The sequence below is a fragment of the Equus przewalskii genome, chromosome 17, assembly GCF_037783145.1.
Source record: "Equus przewalskii isolate Varuska chromosome 17, EquPr2, whole genome shotgun sequence".
Lineage (NCBI taxonomy): Eukaryota > Metazoa > Chordata > Mammalia > Perissodactyla > Equidae > Equus > Equus przewalskii.
In genome coordinates this window covers 49,140,286-49,158,910 of record NC_091847.1, presented here as the reverse complement: position 1 = coordinate 49,158,910, position 18,625 = coordinate 49,140,286, and the positions used below count along the sequence as shown (strand labels likewise).

The 18,625-nt window shown below is 40.2% G+C and overlaps 1 long non-coding RNA gene and 1 other non-coding gene across 2 annotated transcripts in view; one reads left to right on the top strand and one right to left on the bottom strand.

The window, feature by feature from the left end:
• LOC139076627 (uncharacterized) overlaps window positions 1-8,588 on the bottom strand; it is a 32,926-nt gene extending 24,338 nt beyond the window's left edge. Inside the window, exon 1 of the long non-coding RNA XR_011528402.1 lies at window positions 8,415-8,588. This is a non-coding gene — a long non-coding RNA (uncharacterized lncRNA). The remainder of the gene's footprint in view (window positions 1-8,414) is intronic.
• Window positions 7,091-7,193, top strand: LOC139076886 (U6 spliceosomal RNA). Its single transcript, XR_011528922.1, has one exon. It is a non-coding gene; the product is annotated as a U6 spliceosomal RNA (small nuclear RNA).
• Window positions 8,589-18,625: the final 10,037 nt, after the last annotated feature.

Here is an 18,625-nt window from a genome sequence, read left to right as displayed (position 1 = left end):
GCTGCACCATTTTATGTTCCCACCATCAGTGTAGGAGGGTTGCAATTTCTCCACATCCTCACCAACACACAATACTATTTGTCTTTTTGACTATAGCCATCCTACTGGTATTTCCCTGTGGTTTTGATTTGCATTTCCCTGATGACTAACGATCAATTATCTTTTAGTTAGATAGATTTAAATATAAGATAAAACTCTTATATATTTACCCATGTAGTTATTACTTCCAATCCTCTTCAGTCCTTTTTGTAGATCCATAGTTTCATCTAGTATCATTTTTCTTCTGCCTGACAGACTTTCTCTAATATTTCCTGTCCTGTGAGTCTGTTTGTGATAAATTCAGTTGGCATTTGTATGTCTGTAAAGTCTTTATTTTGCCTTCATTTTTGGAAAGATATTTTGCTGGGTATAAAATCTTGCGTTGATGTGTTGACAGTTTTTCTTTCTTTTAGTTCTTTAAACGTGTTGTTCCGCTATCTTGCGTTTTGCTTGTTTTTCTTTTTTTCCTAATGAGAAACCTGCTGTCATTATTATCTTTGTACCTTTGAGTGTAACCTGTCGTTTCTCCTCTAAGCTGCTTTTAAGATTTTCTCAGCAATTTGATTATGATGTGTCTTATGTAGTTTTTTTCTTTTGTGTGTGTGTGTGTGTGTGTGTGCTTGGGATTCATTATGCTTCATGTAGTTTTAATGAGAATTAGAAAATTTGGGGCCATTATTATTCAAATAATTTTTCTTTGCATATTTCCTTTTGAGGAACTCTAATTGCTCTTTTATTAGGTGACTTGAAGATGTCCCTCAGCGTATGGATGCTTTGTTCATTTTTTAAAAAATATTTCTTCCTCTCTTTGCTTCATTTTAGAATTGCTACACATCGCTATCACTTCAAGTTCACTACTCGTTTCTTCTGCAACGTATAATCTACCATGAATTCTCTCTAGTGTATTTTTCACTTCATTATAGTTTTTGTCCCGTGGGATTTAACTTGGATCTTTTTTATAACTTTCATATCTCTATTTACCTTTTAAACATATGTAACACAGTTATAATAACTGTCCTTATGTCCCTGCCTACCAATTCTAACATCTGTGTGTGAATTGTAAGTTGATTTCTATTGATTTTTCTCCTTATTATATGTCATATTTTTCTGCTTCTTTGCAAACCTGGCAATTTTTTATTGGATGCTATTCATTACAAATTTTTCTTGTTGGCTGCTGGGTACTTTTGTATTGCTATAAATATTCTCAGATTTGTTCTGGAATGCAGTTAAGTTACTAGGAAACAGTTTGATTCATTTTCATCTTGTTTTTAAGATTTTTTAGGTGAGAGCAGTCCAGTCTTCAGAGCTAATTATTTCCAACAACTGAGGCAATACACTTCTGAGTAGCCTACCTAATGTTTTGAGAATTATGAGGGTTTCTAGTCTGACCGGTGGGAAGAGGTACTATTCTTGGCCTTGTGCGAACACTATATCATTCTTTCTGATCTTTTGATGGTTCTTTCCCCTGGCCTTTTGTAGTTTCCTCACACACATACTGATGAGTGCTCTGCCAAATACTTAAGTAGAACCCTCTGCAGATTTCTGGAATTCTCTCTCTGTGCAACTGTTTCCTCTCCAGTACTGTGTCTGTGAACTCTAACTGCCTTGCCTCAGACCCTCAGGTCAGCATGCTAATTCAAGGAGTCCACCTGGATTTCCCTTCTTTGCACTACAGCCTGGAAACTCAATGAAGTAAGTTAGGGCAATTGTAAGGTTTATTTCATTTGTTTCCCATTTCTTAGGCATCATTGTCCTTTGCTGCTTGATATCCAGTGTCTTGAAAAATTATTGTCTCATCTATTTTGTCCACTTTTGGGGGGATGGTGTTGGTTGTATCAGGTAGGAAATAAATGTGGTGCCCATTATTCCATCTTAGCCAAAAGTGAAAGCCTCTGTCAGCTCTTTAAAATTTTCAATCTGTTATGATTTCTTTTTCTAATTCTAAATAATTGTTCATTTTTCTACTTAATTTTTATTTGTAATTTGTATTGTTTTTCTTAAAGAGGGCCTCCATTATTGTATAACCTTTAGCCCTGTACTCAGGCTCTTGAGCTCAACCACATGGGTGGAAATTCTGCCACCATCTCCTACTAGCATTGTGACCTTGAACAGCCTCTGGACCTCTGTTTATTCATCTATAAAACCAGGATGATAAAAGAACCTATTTTACGGGTTTGAGCATTAAATGAGTTATTACATGTAAACCACTTAGAAAAGAACTTAGAACATAGAAATCACTCGATAAATCTAGTTATTCTTGTTATTATTTGAACTTCATTATCACTGTATAGGTGGTATTATAAATTATGGGATCACCCATAGAGAGTTGAAGGCTTAGGATGGAAGACCGCTACATAAGTGATGAGAGCAGAGGAAGAGTAGACCACAGAAGAAATAGAGTAGTGACCAGAGAATGGGATAGCCAAAAAATATAGTATCCTAGAAAACAAAGTAGGTAATCTTCCAAAGAAGGGAGAGATTAATCTGCTCTATGTCACTAAATATCAAAATGAGGATCTAAAAATGACCCCTGGATTTGGCAACATAGCAGTCATGATTACTATAGTAAAATGGGGATATGAACAGGCCTTACCACACATGTTAATAATGAGTATTAAATGAGAAATGCACACTACTTCCTTAGCACAGCACTTAGCACATATTAAGCTTTCAAAAAATATAAGATATTTGTATCACTATTGTCATCAAAATTATGTTTATCTTTTGCATCACTGGATCCAGCCCATATCTCACCCTAGTATACAAATGTTAGGGCAGATTCAGAGTCTCCCTTTGGCACTACTGTCTCCATTTTCCTTGTCTCATCATCACCCATATCCCACACAGACATACACACATCACAATGATCCTACAAGTTACCTTGCTTTTTTCCAAGGGCAGTCTTTTCCCCCATGATACCCCTCCCTATCTTATTAAAATAGTGTAGACTTCACCAATTATTAGTACTCCCTGTGGACTCAAAGGGCAAGGCCAATCCTGGTCACATAACCACACCCTTTTGAGGCTAGGAGACATGCTCGGGCCCTTCTGGCTTCTACATGAGCGGTAGAGCCCAGCTTTCCACCAGGATGCCCTCCAAGTAAGAAGGGGAATGGACTCTTAGCAACCAAAGACGAATGGCCAGTGCACCCCACATGCAGCCAATTCCAGGGATCCAGGACATAACCAACCAAGCCAAAATGATACATGGTTTTAGCAGATCAAACATCTTGAATTATATTTCTAAATTTTCTTTTTAATTTAGAGGCATCAAAATTAAATCTGTTTCTAAGCCCACATGGATCCCAAGTGAAAAATTGGTCCTGTGGTTCTGATTCATTGCTGTTTGAATCATATTAATGTTATTTGCAAAGGTCTGTGTGAAGTCCCAAATTACACCTTTCAAGATGAGAAGTATAATTTGTACCCAGTCAACTGATTTAAACCCCAAACACACCTGTGTTCAAGCTGAAACTCTGCTACCTGGGCTTCTCCAAACCTTGTACCATGAGTCATTCTAGATGACTAAGTCTTCCAACACTCAAAAGTTTAATCATCTAAACAGAAAACTTTAGAATTTTAATGATGTGAGACAAAAATTTTCCTAAACAAATATACTTCAACTTCCTCAACAAGGCAAAGCGAGCACACTTTTACCTTATCTTAGAGAGTCAGAGTCACCCATAAAAATATCAATAAATGGCCCAGTCTAGAAGAGATTTAAGACTCCAAGGTTTATTTAACTCTACACTAAATGGGCCCGGATGGTTGGTTTTGAGTTCTTGGCACTATCATAATAGTTTTTCTATCTCCCCTGTTGTTGGCACCTGGCATTTCTTGCTGTTAATGAGTTTACCTATCTCTAGTAGCTTCTTCCACATTTAATTATTTGTTGCTTTTTATATCTGAAAGCTTAGACGACTTGCGAGAATTATATATAAGGTTAATGTAAATAGATCCTGAATTTTACAAGTGAACAATCTAATGTTGCTCTGATGCTCTGTTTGAAAATAGGTAGGGTATAAACCAATAAAATTAAAGGAATATCTTGTGACACCAACTCTGGCTTCTCAGAGGTTTTGTTGGTTGATTTCATTTCTCTTACTTTGTGGTTCTTGGCCTTGTCCTGTATTGGTAAAGATGAGGGATGGTAGGTTTCCCATAACAAAGACCAGGCTTCAAGTGGGCTTCATTCTCTCCATATCGATATCATCACAGCCATCAACTTAATTGGAAACATAACCAGCCCCTTGGATCAGCAAATAATTGAAATACCTCAGGGAAAGCCTTGTCAATGATTGTGGCCAGAGACAGAAAGGCCAGGGACAGCCAGAAGAAGCTGCCCTTGCAACGACTTCCTCATTCCTTACAAAGAATTACTAAAAGCATGAAGTCTTGCCCCAGCCCTGGGGCCCAATTGGAAGAAGAAACTTCATTGCCTACGTTTGGCTTTGAGTGAGCCGATTCCCCACAGTGGGACATTGGGCTGTCAGACATCACACTCCCATCCTGCAGAAATGGCTCCCAAGCAGGGCTTCTTCTCTGGCGCCTCTCCCTGCAGTGCACCATCTGGCCCCAGAATCTCTCTGTACCGGGAGAAACCCCTGCCCAACATTTCAGTATAGTCTTGGGGCACGTTTTCAATGGGTGAGTAAGCTTCCAACCATTTAATTCCTTAACAGCAGAAATCTCAGCTGTTCCCAGGAGTCTGCGCATTGGCTCAGAAAAAACCCTGCTGCTTCCATTCCCCCCAAAACCCCTGGCACAGAACAGCTGAGGCACCTGGTCATCCCTTAGCACCAAGCCTGTGGTAGGTCCCCTGGAAAGGCAGGATCTCATGTCCTGGAACCTGTGTCCCACATTCCCACCCTCTGCTCCCCAGACAGTCTGGTTTGTGAGCTTCTTTCCAGCCTCTTCCTTCTGGGCACCTTCTGGGTTACTTGACCTATTTTCTACAAGCTTGAGACAGAGGGCCTAGAAAAGTGCCGAATCACTCTAGGTTCCGTGTTGTCTCCAGTTATAAAGCCCAATGTCAAGGTGAAATATCGCCTTTTAGCAGCCCCACATCTCACAGATTTAGTAGTCAATTCTAAGTAACGATCAGCTTATGTTTCTCTCTATTTCTTTGACTAGAGTAACAGAAAAAAGTTCTTTTCTTTTAGTAGATTCTAGATTCTGTATTTATAAATATCATTCGAAGCTAAATATTTTGTTAATGATAGAAAAAGTAAAGATTTCCTCTATTCACCCAATCAGGACAGAACTATTTCTCCTTTTGTTATTAGGGATTTTCTCCCCTCTCCATCTCCAGCTCAGTGTCTGGGGTCTCTAGGTACATATTAGCTACTCAAGAAATAGTCGTTAGTTGAAAGAATGAATGAATGGATGGATAGAGAAATGTCTCTGCATTGTCATCTTTCAGGGCACCCCCCCCCCCCCCAACTTGGTAGGAAATCCTCACAATGCTTCTTGGTAGCTTTTCTTCAGGGACTATAGAACCAAACCGAAGTGGAGTCACTTATGTCAAGGACAAAATGGAGATGGTCAACACAGGCGCATAAAGGAAACTTAACCTAACCTTACAGGAATTTACAGTTCTTCGCAGAAATTGGCAGAGGACACTAGCCAATCCCCAAATGCCATCTGTTCACACCATCTCTGGACTTCCTTGTTCTCCTGGTCCAAATAAGAAAGACCACTAGGAAACCAATCAGCTGAAAAAGCCAAATAACTTCTGCATTTACCTCATAAAAATCCCTTAATCTGTGAGCAACTTAGAACACATTGCTCCCATAGCCTTGAGTTCCCTGGCTTGCAGGTCAAAAGGCTTACAATGAACTCATCCTTCGGCTTTGTTTTATTCAGGATGCAGAGTTTGGGTTTTGACAGGACCCACCAATCAAAGGGGCCTCTCTTAAGCCTATTTGGGGTTCATACAATAAAATTTAATAATGAAGACACATTTATTTACTTCTTTGTTTTGCAGAAGAGCTGGATGAAAACCTGGTTCCCTGGGTCCTGGGTAGAATTTCTCAGTGAATGGTTGGACGGTTTTGTGTTTCCAGCACAACTCAGCTCTGTCAGGCACCTTGGCATCCACTTGGTCCTGGAATGGCTGTGCACAGCTGGGGGTCTGGACAGCAGTTCAAATAGCTCCTCCAGGGCTCTGAAGCAAGAAAAGTTGGGACTTGTTCTTCTTTGCCATGAGGCTGGTGGATTTTGAGGTCTTTTTAGAAGCCTTGGCAGCTGCTAGCCCCACTCTAGAGCGTATCCTTCCTTGGATGTTCCAGGATGCTGCCAACCACTAAGAACTCTGCAAAGACAAGGGCCTGGGGCTACTGATCCCAGAGTTGGAGGCCGGTGGCTCAGTTTCACAGAACCAGGCCAAACTTCACCAGAATGACTCAGTGACTGTAACTTCCCTGATCTGCCAGCTCCCCCAGTCTGTTTCTCTCTTGCCTGGAGCTGAGCCAGGCTTCTGGAGGCAGTTTCCCCCTTTTAACAGGACCCCCTAATTAACACTTCTTCTTTCCTCTTTTTCTCTGCTCCAGTTCCATTTGCAGCTTCCTGATCACAGTATTAACCGCAGATCTTATCCCATTCCTGATACAGTGTACCCAAGGGAGAGCTTTGAGCCAAGAGAAGATGGACTTGTGGATGTGAGAAATGGACAGAGCCTCCCTAGGATGAAAAGAGGCCACGTTTGTAACTTGCAGTGCTGGCCACGGGAAAACTGCTCTTACAGTATTTACTGTGCGGATATTATTGCGTCATCTTAAAGTGACTCCCCACATATTGCTTATTAGCGTCAAGGGAGAAAAACAACAGCAACCAGACAATGGAGAAATTGTACAACACTTTGACCAGTTGCTCCAAATTATCATCTCCATGAGATGGATGACATCGTGTGACTCCAGATGTGATAACCTGCATAGAACACACCTCACCTGGGCAGTATTTGGGCTGAGATTGCATAGCCTCAATCTAACCATGAGAAAACACCAAACATACAATGAGGAACATGCTATTAAAACAAAATGGCAAGTGGTCCTCGCTTTGGCAGTAGATATAGTAAGATTGGAACGATACTAGGAAGATTAGCATTGCCCCTGCAAAAAGATAACACACAAATTCATGAAAAAAAAAAGAAATGGTATGTGGGAGGCACATGGGAATCAAGTCATAAAAGCCAGGTTAAAGAGGCTACAAAGACATCATGACAAAATGCAATGCCTGACCCTAAACAGGATCCTGTACTGGGGGGGTGGGGAGGGGAGAGAATATGCTCTAAAGGACACTGGTAAGTCAACTAACAAAACTGATATATGGAGGGTAGATTAGATAAAAGTACTTTGTTAAGTATTGTGGTTATGTAATAGACTATTCCTATTCTTATGAAATGCACACTGAAATTTTTAGGAGTAAAGGGCCATGAATCATGTAACTTATTCCCAGATTGTTCAGGAAAAAATTACATTTTACATGTATATATAGATTCACAGATAAAAATAGATATATATACATTTATATTATATACATAATTTTTTCTGAACCATTTTATAAAAATGCATATATATGGAGTGGGGGAGAAACGTGCAAATTATAAAGCAAGTGGAGTAAAATGAAGACAATATAGATTTTTTAATATTTTTTTTTATGACTTTTTGTAAGTTTGAAATTGTTCCCAAATAAAAAGTTCCAAAATATAGCTGGAGTTATTCTGATTCTGGTATATTCTTAGAGTCCAAACCAGGGTAAAGAGGACATGAGGCCACATGTCTGTGAAGCCACTCAGGCTTATAGAGTCTCATGAACTGGGAAGTATTTTGGACTTACCTATAATTCTGGAGCAAGTTTTTTATAATGGCAACCACTTTGGGGGACACTGGGCCTCCATGGGGAAATGCATTAAAATGGTCTAAGGCAGACACAATTCCATCCCAAGGCCAGTTCAGAAAACAAACAACGTCCTCCTGTCATTAAACACCGATCAACAAAAACAGATTGATTTTAAATTCCATTTTTTGAGCAAAGCCGTAAAGATGGAGCATAACATAGAGATTGAGTGTAACTTGGGGGTCCAGTGGATCTAGGTCTAAATCCTGGCTCTGCCGCTACCAGATATGACACCTGGGGCAAGTTTTTCTCCTCCCCAACCCCCGAGCCTCACTTTCCTTCTCTGTGGAGGAACAGTCCTCAAGGGGGTGTTATGAGGATAAACAGAGGCAGCGCACATGAAGCGCTCGGCGTGGATGCAGTTCAGGCACGGTAAGAGCTCTGCAACCACTAGGTATTACTACTATCAAGGCAGTGTCTTTATAAAATCTATAGCGTCTGTTACTATAAAGACTCTGATGCTGCAGGTGCAGGTTTACCGAGTTATGAAGCCTCCGGTGAGTCAGCGGGCACGGTCATCCGGGGGATGTGGTGCTGCAAACGTGGCTTCTGCAGGGGAAAAAGGGGTCCTTGGTGGGGGAAAGCCCAACCGAGAGACCCACCTAAACCCGGAGCTTCCCCGGACTAAAGGCACGGTCTGCTCAGGGCCCTATTCGCCGTTTAACAGGGACACGACGCATGCGCACACGTGCTTCATTGGATCAAAGGGCTGTGCATATTGGACAATTTTACCGCGAAAGCCTAGTCTCTGCTCTAAGAAGTTACCAAATTTCTCCACTTAGGTCAAATGTTTTGGCCTCCAGCAAATACTTTAAAAAGTTTAAAAAAAAAATCCTAATTTCCTTCTAAGACATCTAGAAGGCACGAAGAAACCAGAGTCTGGGTTGGGCTGCGGGGGACAACACCCCTCTTTTTGCAGTGTGGTCATCACCCAGCCTTGCTCTGTTGCCCATCTTTGGAGCTGCCTGATGGCCTCTCTATTGTAATTCCAGAGCCACTTACCTGAGCCACAGATGGATGCTAATATAAGCCCTAAATGTTGCCTGGACGTTGTTTGCATATTGGGAGCTTGTTCTTTGGGTTCCTGAAATTCTTTTCCCATTGCCCTCTGTCTACATTCTACTCTCAGCATGTGGGAACGAGGGTGGCCTGCTGAGAGCACAGTGCACTAAGGACAGGATGATTGGTTAGCCAGTTCTTTAACTTGGTAAAGACAAGCCTCCTCACAGAGTCCCTCTGCTCATTCATGTCCCAGATGTTTACCGATGCCCCACTGTGTGCAGGCACTGGGCTAGACACTAAGGTGTGGAGATGAATGAGCCATCATCCCTGCCCATCAGGAGCTCCGCATCCAGCCGGACAGGTGAACACAGGTAACCAATGCAGGATAGAGTTGCAGCTCAAACCCCAGTGTTTCTCAACCCACCTTCTGTACCAGAATCCCTAAGCAGCTTATTGAAAGCAGCATCCAGGTCTCAAACACCAGACCTACCAGATCAGAGTCTCTGGGGTAAGGCCTTGAAAGCAGCATTTTAACAATGGAGTCCTAGACACTCCAAAGTTTAATACTCACAGACCTGCCCTATACCCTGGTACAAATTGAGACACATCTGGGTATTTCTGAAGGGCCATTAGGGGTCTACTTATGGGGTTTCTAGGAGCCCACAGGATTGGAGGAGGTATCAATAAAATAGCACAATGCATGAAAACTCTTTAAGAAATGGGAGGCCTGGAGCTTTCGGAACACAAGAGGAGGTGAAGGGGATTCACCCCACCCTAGCATTGTGATGCTGGGAGACTTCGGGGTGCGGTGTGGGAGGAAGTGACAGAGGCCATTATGCACTGGAATGGAGGAGCAGGAGCAGAAATTCAAGCAGGCAACGTGGGGCTGACGGTGCCATCCTCTGGTGTCAGAAGAGAAGGAAGCAACCAAGAGGTCAAGACTGTCTGTCTAGCACAGCTCTGCTGCAACCTGGGGACCTCTGAATGCATCAAGAAGAATTTGTAGGGGGTGAGGAAGTGGGTGAGTTGTCTACACCAAAGCTGCCAATGTCCCAAGTTGTCTACATGGAGAAAAACCTCTCTGGTTTTTCTGAAGTGTCAGGCACCAATGCTGCTGCAGGCTTCATGCACATGGAGTTTGACTGTAGCCTCTTCCCCCAAGGACTCTGTTATAGATCCACATGCTGTGAGCTTTTGTGTGTATATATATATACAGAATACATATATGTATATCCCAGAAGGGCCACTGGTGAGACAAGTACAAATTCTCAGGTGAGCACATTAGACCCAATCCAGGTCATCTACACTGGCTTCATCATTGGCCTCATCGTATACACTTGGTGAATGGATTCTGTCCCTGAGAGATCATGTGGTTACAGTTAGACCATCCTGCAGATCTCTTGAGAGCCAGCCAGCCAGCCTTCAACACCCCTAACTCAATGCTGCTTTTTTCCTAACCTCTACATTGGGTTGTGGAAACCACATTCGCTTTAATCCGTTGAATCCCAGCTCTGCCACAAACTCATATGTAACTTTGGGAAAGTTATTTACCTTTTTTGAGTTTCAGTTGCCTCTTCTATTAAACTTGGATAATACTACATATCTCACAGTATCGCTTAATAAGTATCAGCCCCTTTCCACTTCTATACGGTTGAGTGTCATAAGTAATAGGCCCATGATTTGCCATTTGAAAAGAAATACTTATAATCAGCCATTTTGTTCATATTTTCACATAGTGATCTCAGTTTGAACATTCAGTTAATAGAAAAGACTTTAGACACAGCAGGAAATTTTCCAAAGATGTTTTTCAATGGGTGGTAGGTTTTAAAGTGTCTCTAGGCCTTCTGGAATGGATGGAAGACAATTAGCCTGCCTCTTGCCTGAGAAATCAGACTAATTGCTGGTGAGGCTTGGCTAATGGGGTCTTTCGTGAACTCTCCCTAAATGAGAAATCTTTATCACAAAAACTCAATCTCATTTGTGCTACTGATTCCTAATATTTCTAAATAAATGCTTGGCCCCTGGGCTTTTGTAGTCAAATAACCCAAATCAAACCAAGCTGCTCTGCCAGGAGAATTATTTATTCTGTGTGAATGTACCGGAATAAACTTTTAGAATCACCATAGTCAACAACAAGCTGCAGCCTGCTCTTGGGCAAGTTTCGTGGCCCTGGACAAGAGGTAAGTTTACTCCATTTGGTCTGGAATGGCTTGTTGAGATGTGCAAACAGTAAGCACTGGCATGTTTCAGAGCTCACAGTCTGCAAGAAGCAGGCTAGTCCCCTGACTCCAAGTTGACTGCCACGCATAGACAGGGTCAGGGTTTTGTGTCTAAGGCAGGGGAGACGAGATCCAATGAAGCCAGTTACTTGTCCTGCATTGACCTAGAAAGGAGGCACAAGAGCTTGGGAAGGTAAGAGAAGTTTGAGGCATGGGGCACATTAGTAATGATAGGGTCATCCACCAGCAGGAGGGCATTTGAAGACAGCCAAACTTGAAACAGAGATACATGTAAATGCAGATTGAAGAAGAGGGATAAGCAACTCAGAGCTTAGCAAAAGGCTGAAGAGGATTCCAGAAGTAACCTGGGGCTGAAGTGTAGCCCACAGTTGGCTGGAGGGAACTGCTCCAGTAGATTCTCCAGGGACCTTTGGGGGATATCTGGAATGTTCTACCTATTAGTCCTTCCTTTGTAGTTCTTCCTCATCAAGGACTTTTACAAGAACAAATCTCGAAATACAGGGTCAAAGTGGAACTTTGGAATGCTGGGTGCCTTTAGATTCCTTTTACAATATTAAATTGCATTGAATTGTCTGCTAGCTAGTCCTAAGCTCTTCCTCTACTATATTTTCACCAGCCCTGTTGGTTTGAGAAAGGATGGTTGTTCACCCCACAGCTGCTTGCTGCTTGGGATATTCTGGGTCCCCAATATATTCTGACTATGCAATGAGGGGGAAAATCCTTCTTTTTGGCTTAAAAAAGGTGCCATTCAATTTTTTTCTTAAAAAAAATTGGTAGAAAACTTTAAAAAGATAAAACAAAGAGGGACAGAAACAGTATCAGGATATAGTTTTTTATTGTAATGGGAGTTTTGGCACAAGTTAGGATCCAGTGAACCCCAGTTTCTTGCCCTTTCCTTCACTCCTCCACTTGGCCTAGAACATCCTGACCAAAATCCACTTTCAATCCTTCAGCATCCCATTCTCCAGTTCCATGCTTAACACATGTATCTCCCCTCCAGGAGATAAGCGTAGGCTGGGGCCTCAGTCACCGCATGTAAGACTACATAGGTCATTAAAGGTCCATTCCTAGGCAGAGAAAGAAAGCCTCCCATTTTCCAATGACTGGGGCTCTCAAACTGTATTATGGATATGGACCATTTGAGGAACTTTTTAAAATGGATATTTTGGGACTCTTCTTCCAGATTCAGAAGGTCTAGTATAGGGCTCTGGAATCTGCATTTTCAGTCATTGTAGGTAATTTCAATTCGGATAGAAAGAAGACAATTTTGAAAGCCTGTTTTAGGGCTACATCAACATAATGACAATCTTAGACAACCTGTGCCAGCACCTAAGAGGAGTAAAGGCTTATTTCCCTCCAATTCTCTAGACCAAAAAGAAGTCATCCCCAGGATCTGGAGCCTCAAGAGTCCACCTGGTTCAATCCTCCCACTCCAAGATGGCACTCTGTGGGTCTGTGTTACCCACAAGTGCTGCTGCCTCCTTTTAAAGATCACAAGGGAGCAAGCTTCCACAGCCTCCCATGCAAAGCCATTCCAGTGTTTAATCGCCCTTCAGTGAAGAAGTTCTTCCTTACATTTAATCAATTCTCTCATTGCAAGACTCATCAACTCTTGCTCTGTTCTCTGTGGAAATGGAAAAACAAGTTAGTATGCAATTTCTAACCCTTCATTGACTCACAGAGTGTTGAAGTCAAAAGGGATTGCGGATATTATCTGGCACTATCCCTTTATTCTATCTATGAGGATGCTTGTACAAAGACATAACATTTTCAGTGGATTTTAGTCTCCAGTGCCTACAAAACATCTGGGAGAAGGTGTCCAGGAGGTAGTTAGCTATACTAGTGCCCCCATACTGTGCATTTTCTATTCTACTGTGTTGCCTTAATTTGGGGGTGGGAATAGGAGCATCCTCTTAGCCTTCTCTGTCTCAGAGTTTCATATGAATTCCTTCATCATTCCTCTCAAAAGACATATTTTCCATTCTTATAATAATTTTAGCTGCTTGCCTTCAGACTTGCCTTTGCTCCAAATAGGGTTGCCAGATACAGCAAATAAAAATTCAGCATGCCTATAATCGAAGATAGACATGTTGAAATGCTCCAGACAGAGAAGGAGAGAGAACTAAGACTAAAAAAAAAATGAAGAAAGTCTCCGAGAAATATCCGACTCAATGAGGAAATGCAACATAACAATTATAAGTATTCAAGAAGGAGAAGAGAAAGAGAATGGAGCAGAAAGTGTGTTTAAAGGAATGATAGCAGAGACCTTCCCAAACTTATGGAAAGAAAGGGAAATCTGTGTGGAAGAGGCTTCCAGATCTCCTAGATTTGTCAGTGTAAAAAGACCTACTGCAAGACATATAGAAGTAAAACTGGCAAAAATGAATAACAAAGAAAGAATACTCGGGGCAGCAAGACAGAAGAAAATAACCTACAAAGGAACCACTATCAGGCTTTCAGAGGATTTCGCTACAGAAACTTTATAAGCTAGGAGAGAATGGAGCAACATATTCGAATCTTTAAAAGACAAAAATCTTCAGCCAAGAATACTCTATCCAGCAAAAATATCCTTCAGCTATGAGGGAGAAATTAAAACTTTCCCAGACAAACAAAAGCTAAGGGACTTCGTAGCCACGAGACCCTCCCTACAAGAAATCCTCAAGAAGGCCCTCATACCTGAAAAAAGAAAAAAAGGGAGAAAGGGGTCACAAAACACAGAGTAAGGAGATAAATAGGTAGACAGAATCAGAATAGGATAGCAAATATTCAACTATAACATTAGGCTAAAGGGAAGGAAAAACACCAAAACCAAATATATCCTGTCATTTTAACCACAAACTCACAACACAAGATGGAATAAGATATGAGAAAAACAACTTAGGAGGGGAAGAGGAAAGGGCCTGAATCAGTTTAGACTAAGGAAATAAGAGACCATCAGAAAATGGACTATCTTATACATGAGATTCTGAACACAATCCTCAGGGTAAACACTAAAAAGAAAGCAGAACAAAAACACAAATAATAAATAAGGAGAAAACAAAGAAACACCTCATAAAAAAACTACATAATTCAATGGGTAGACCAAAACACACAGGACGGGAAAGAGGAAATGCAGGAAAACCGGAAAACAAGAGATAAAATGACAACATTAAGCCCTCATACATCAATAATCACCCTAAACATGAATGGATTGAATTCTCCAATAAAAAGACACAGAGTGGTAATATGGATTAAAGAACAAGACCCAACAATATGCTGCCTCCAGGAAACACATGTCAGCTCCAATGACAAACACAGGCTCAGAGTGAAGGGGTGGAAGATGATACACCAAGCTAATGGCAAACAAAAGAAAGCAGGTCTCACAATACTTATATCAGACAAAGTAGACTTCAAGATAAGACAGGTAAAGAGAGACAAAGAGGGGCAGTATATAATGATCAAAGGGATGCTCCATCAAGAAGAAATAATGCTTATAAGTATCTATGCACCCAACACAGGAGCACCAAAGTTCATAAAGCAACTATTAACAAACCTAAAAGGAGATATTGATAATAACACAATAATAGTAGGGGATCTCAAAACTCTACTGACATCAATGGATAGATCATGCAGACAGAAAATCAACAAGGAAACAGTGGAATTAAATGAAAAGCTAAACAAGATGGACTTAATAGACATATATAGATCACTCCATCCAAAAACAGCAGGATACACATTCTTCTCAAGCATGCATGGAACATTCTCAAGGATAGACCACATGTTGGGAAACAAGGCAAGCCTCAATAAATTTAAGAAAATTGAAATAATAACAAGCATCTTTTCTGATCATAGTGCTATAAAGATAGAAATTAGTTACAAGAAAAAAACTGAGAAAGGGACAAAGATGTTGAGACTAAACAACATGTTATTGAACAAGCAATGGATCAGTGAAGAAATTAAAGGAAAAATAAAAAAAAATCTGGAGACAAATGAAAATAACATACCACACCAACTCATGTGGGATGCAGCAAAAGCCATATTAAGAGGGAAATTCACTGCAATACAGGCACATCTTAACAAACAAGAAAAATCCCAAATAAGCAATCTCAAGTTACACCTGACTGAACTAGAAAAAGAAGAACAAACAAAGCCCAAAGTCAGCAGAAGGAGAGAAATAATACAAATCAGAGCAGAAATAAATGCTATTGAAACAAAAAAGGAAGTAGAAAGGATCAATGAAACAAACAGCTGGTTCTTTGAGAAGATAAATAAAATTGACAAACTCCTAGCCAGACTTACAAAGAAAAAAAGAGAGAAAGCTCAGATAAACAAAATCAGAAATGAAAGAGGAGAAATAACAACAGACACCACAGAAATACAACGGATTATAAGAGAATACTATGAAAAACTATACACCAACAAAACGGATAATCTAGAGGAAATGGATACATTCTTAGACTCTTACAACCTCCCAAAGCTGAATCAACAAGAAACAGACAATCTGAATAGACCAATCACAAGGAAAGAGATTGAAACAGTAATGAAAAGTATCCCAAAGAATAAAAGCCCAGGACCAGATGGCTTCCCTGGGGAATTCTACCAAACTTTCAGAGAGGATTTAATACCTCTCCTTCTCAAGCTATTCCAAAAAATTAGGGAAGATGGAACACTTCCTAACACACTCTACAAAGTCAACATCACTCTGATAACAAAGCCTAACAAGGACAGCACAAAAAGGGAAAACTACAGGCCAATATTGTTGCTGAACATAGATGCAAAAATCGTCAGCAAAATTTTCACACCCCAAATTCATCAATACATCAAAAGGATCATACAGCATGATCAAGTGGGATTTATACCAGAGACACAGGGATGGTTCAATATCTCCAAATCAATCAATGTGATATGCCACATCAACAAATTGGGGAATAAGCACCATACGACCATCTCAATAGATGCAGAGAAAGCATTTGACAAGATCCATTTTTATGATTTAAAAAAACTCAACAAAATAGGAATAGAAGGCAATTACCTCAACATAATAAAGGCCATATATGACAAACCCACAGCCAACATCATACTCAATGGGCAAGAACTGAATGCCATCCCCCTGAGAACAGGAACAAGACAAGGACGCCCACTATCACCACTCTTATTCAACATAGTACTGGAGGTTTGGGCCAGAGCCATTAGGCAAGATAAAGGAATAAAAGGAATCCAAATAGGGAGGGAAGAAGTGAAACTCTGTTTGCAGACGACACAATCTTATTTATAGAAAACCCCAAAGAATCCATTGGAAAACTAATAGAAATAATTAACAACTACAGTAAAGTTGCAGGGTACAAATCAACTTATAAAAATCAGTTACTTTTCTATACTCCAATAATGAACTTACAGAAAGAGAACTCAAGAATACAATTCCATTTGCAATCACAACTAAAAGAATAAAGTACCTAGGAATAAATTTAACCAAGGAGGTGAAGGACTTATACAATGAAAACTATAAGACATTACTAAAAGAAACTGATAATGACATAAAGAAATGAAAAGAGATTCCATGCACATGGATTGGAAGAATAAATATAGTTAAAATGTCCATACTACCCAAAGCAATCTACAAATTCAGTGCAATCCCAATAAGAATCTCAATGACATTCTTCATAGAAATAGAGCAAAGAATCCTAAAATTCATATGGGGCAACCAAAGACCCCAAATTGCTAAGGCAATCCTGAGAAAAAAAGAACAAAGCTTGAGGTATCACAATCCCTGACTTCAAAATGTCCTACAAAGCCATAGTGATCAAAACAGCATGGTACTGGTACAAAAACAGGCACACAGATCAATGGTACAGAACTGAAAGCCGAGAAGTAAAATCGCACATCTCTGGACAGCTGATCTTTGACAAAGGTGCCAAGAACATACAGTGGAGAAAAGATAGTCTCTTCAATAAATGGCGTTGGGAAAACTGGACAGCCACATGCAAAAGAATGAATAGAGACCATTATCTCATGCCACACACAAAAATAAACTCAAATTGGATCAAAGACTTGAAGATAAGTCCTGAAACCATAAAACTCCTGGAAGATAATATAGGTAATACACTCTTTGACATTGAACTAAAAAGGATCTTCTTGAATACCATGTCTTCTCAGACAAGGGAAACAAAACAAAAAATAAACAGGTGGGAGTTCATCAGACTAAAGAGCTTCTGCAAGGCAAAAGAAACTAGAATCAAAACAAAGAGACAACCCAACAACTAGGAGAAAATTTTTTCAAATCATATATCTGACAAGGGGTTAATCTCCATAATATATCAGGTACTCACACAACTGAACAATAAGAAAATAAACAACTCGATCAAAAAATTGGCAGAGGATATGAACAGACATTTTTCCAAAGAAGATATAGAGATAGCCAATAAACACAGGAAAAGATGTTCAACATCACTAATCATCAGGGAAATGCAAATCAAAACCACACTAATATACCACCTTACACCTGTTAAAAGGGCTATAATCACTAAGACTAAAAATAACAAATGTTGGAGAGGTTGTGGGGAAAAGGGAACTCTCATACACTGCTGGTGGGAATGCAGCCGCTACGGGAAAAAAGTATGGAGATTCCTCAAAGAACTAAAAATAGAAATACCATATGACCCAGCTATCCCACTACTGGGTATCTACCCAAAGAACTTGAAATCAACAATCCAAAGTAACATATGTACCCCCATGTTCATTGCAGCACTATTCACAATAGCCAAGACGTGGAAATAACACAAGAGCCCATCAACTGATGATTGGATAAAGAAGATGTGGTATATATATATACAATGAAATACTACTCAGCCATAAAAAAGACAAAGTCATCCCCTTTGCAATAACGTGGAAGGACCTGGAGGGAATTATGCTAAGTGAAATAAGGCAGTCTGAGAAAGACAAACACCAGATGATTTCACTCATATGTGGAACATAAACAAACACACAGACAAAGAAAACAGTTCAGTGATTACTGGGGAAGGTGGGTGGGGGCTGGGCACAGGGGGTGGAGGGGAGCACTTACGTGGCAACAGACAAGAAATAATGTACAACTGAAATCTCACATCAATGTAAACTATTATGAACTCAATAAAAAGAAACAAAGAAAAAAATTATTTGATTTAAAACATTTCAGGGGAAAAAAACAATTCAGGATGCCTAGTTAAATTTAAATTTCAGATAAACAATTAATAATTTTTAGCAAATATTCTCCATGCAATATTTGAGACATGCTTATACTAAAAAAATTTGCTTATCTGAAATTTAAATTTAATAGAGAATCCTGTATTTAATCTGGCAACTCTCATTCCAAACATGCTAGAAGTATATCAATTAAAACTAGACACAGAACTCTTCATGTCTTTGGCAATCCCTCATACTCACTAAGGATACTCCCACCTCATGGTCTTTACACTTGAATCTCCCTCTGCTAG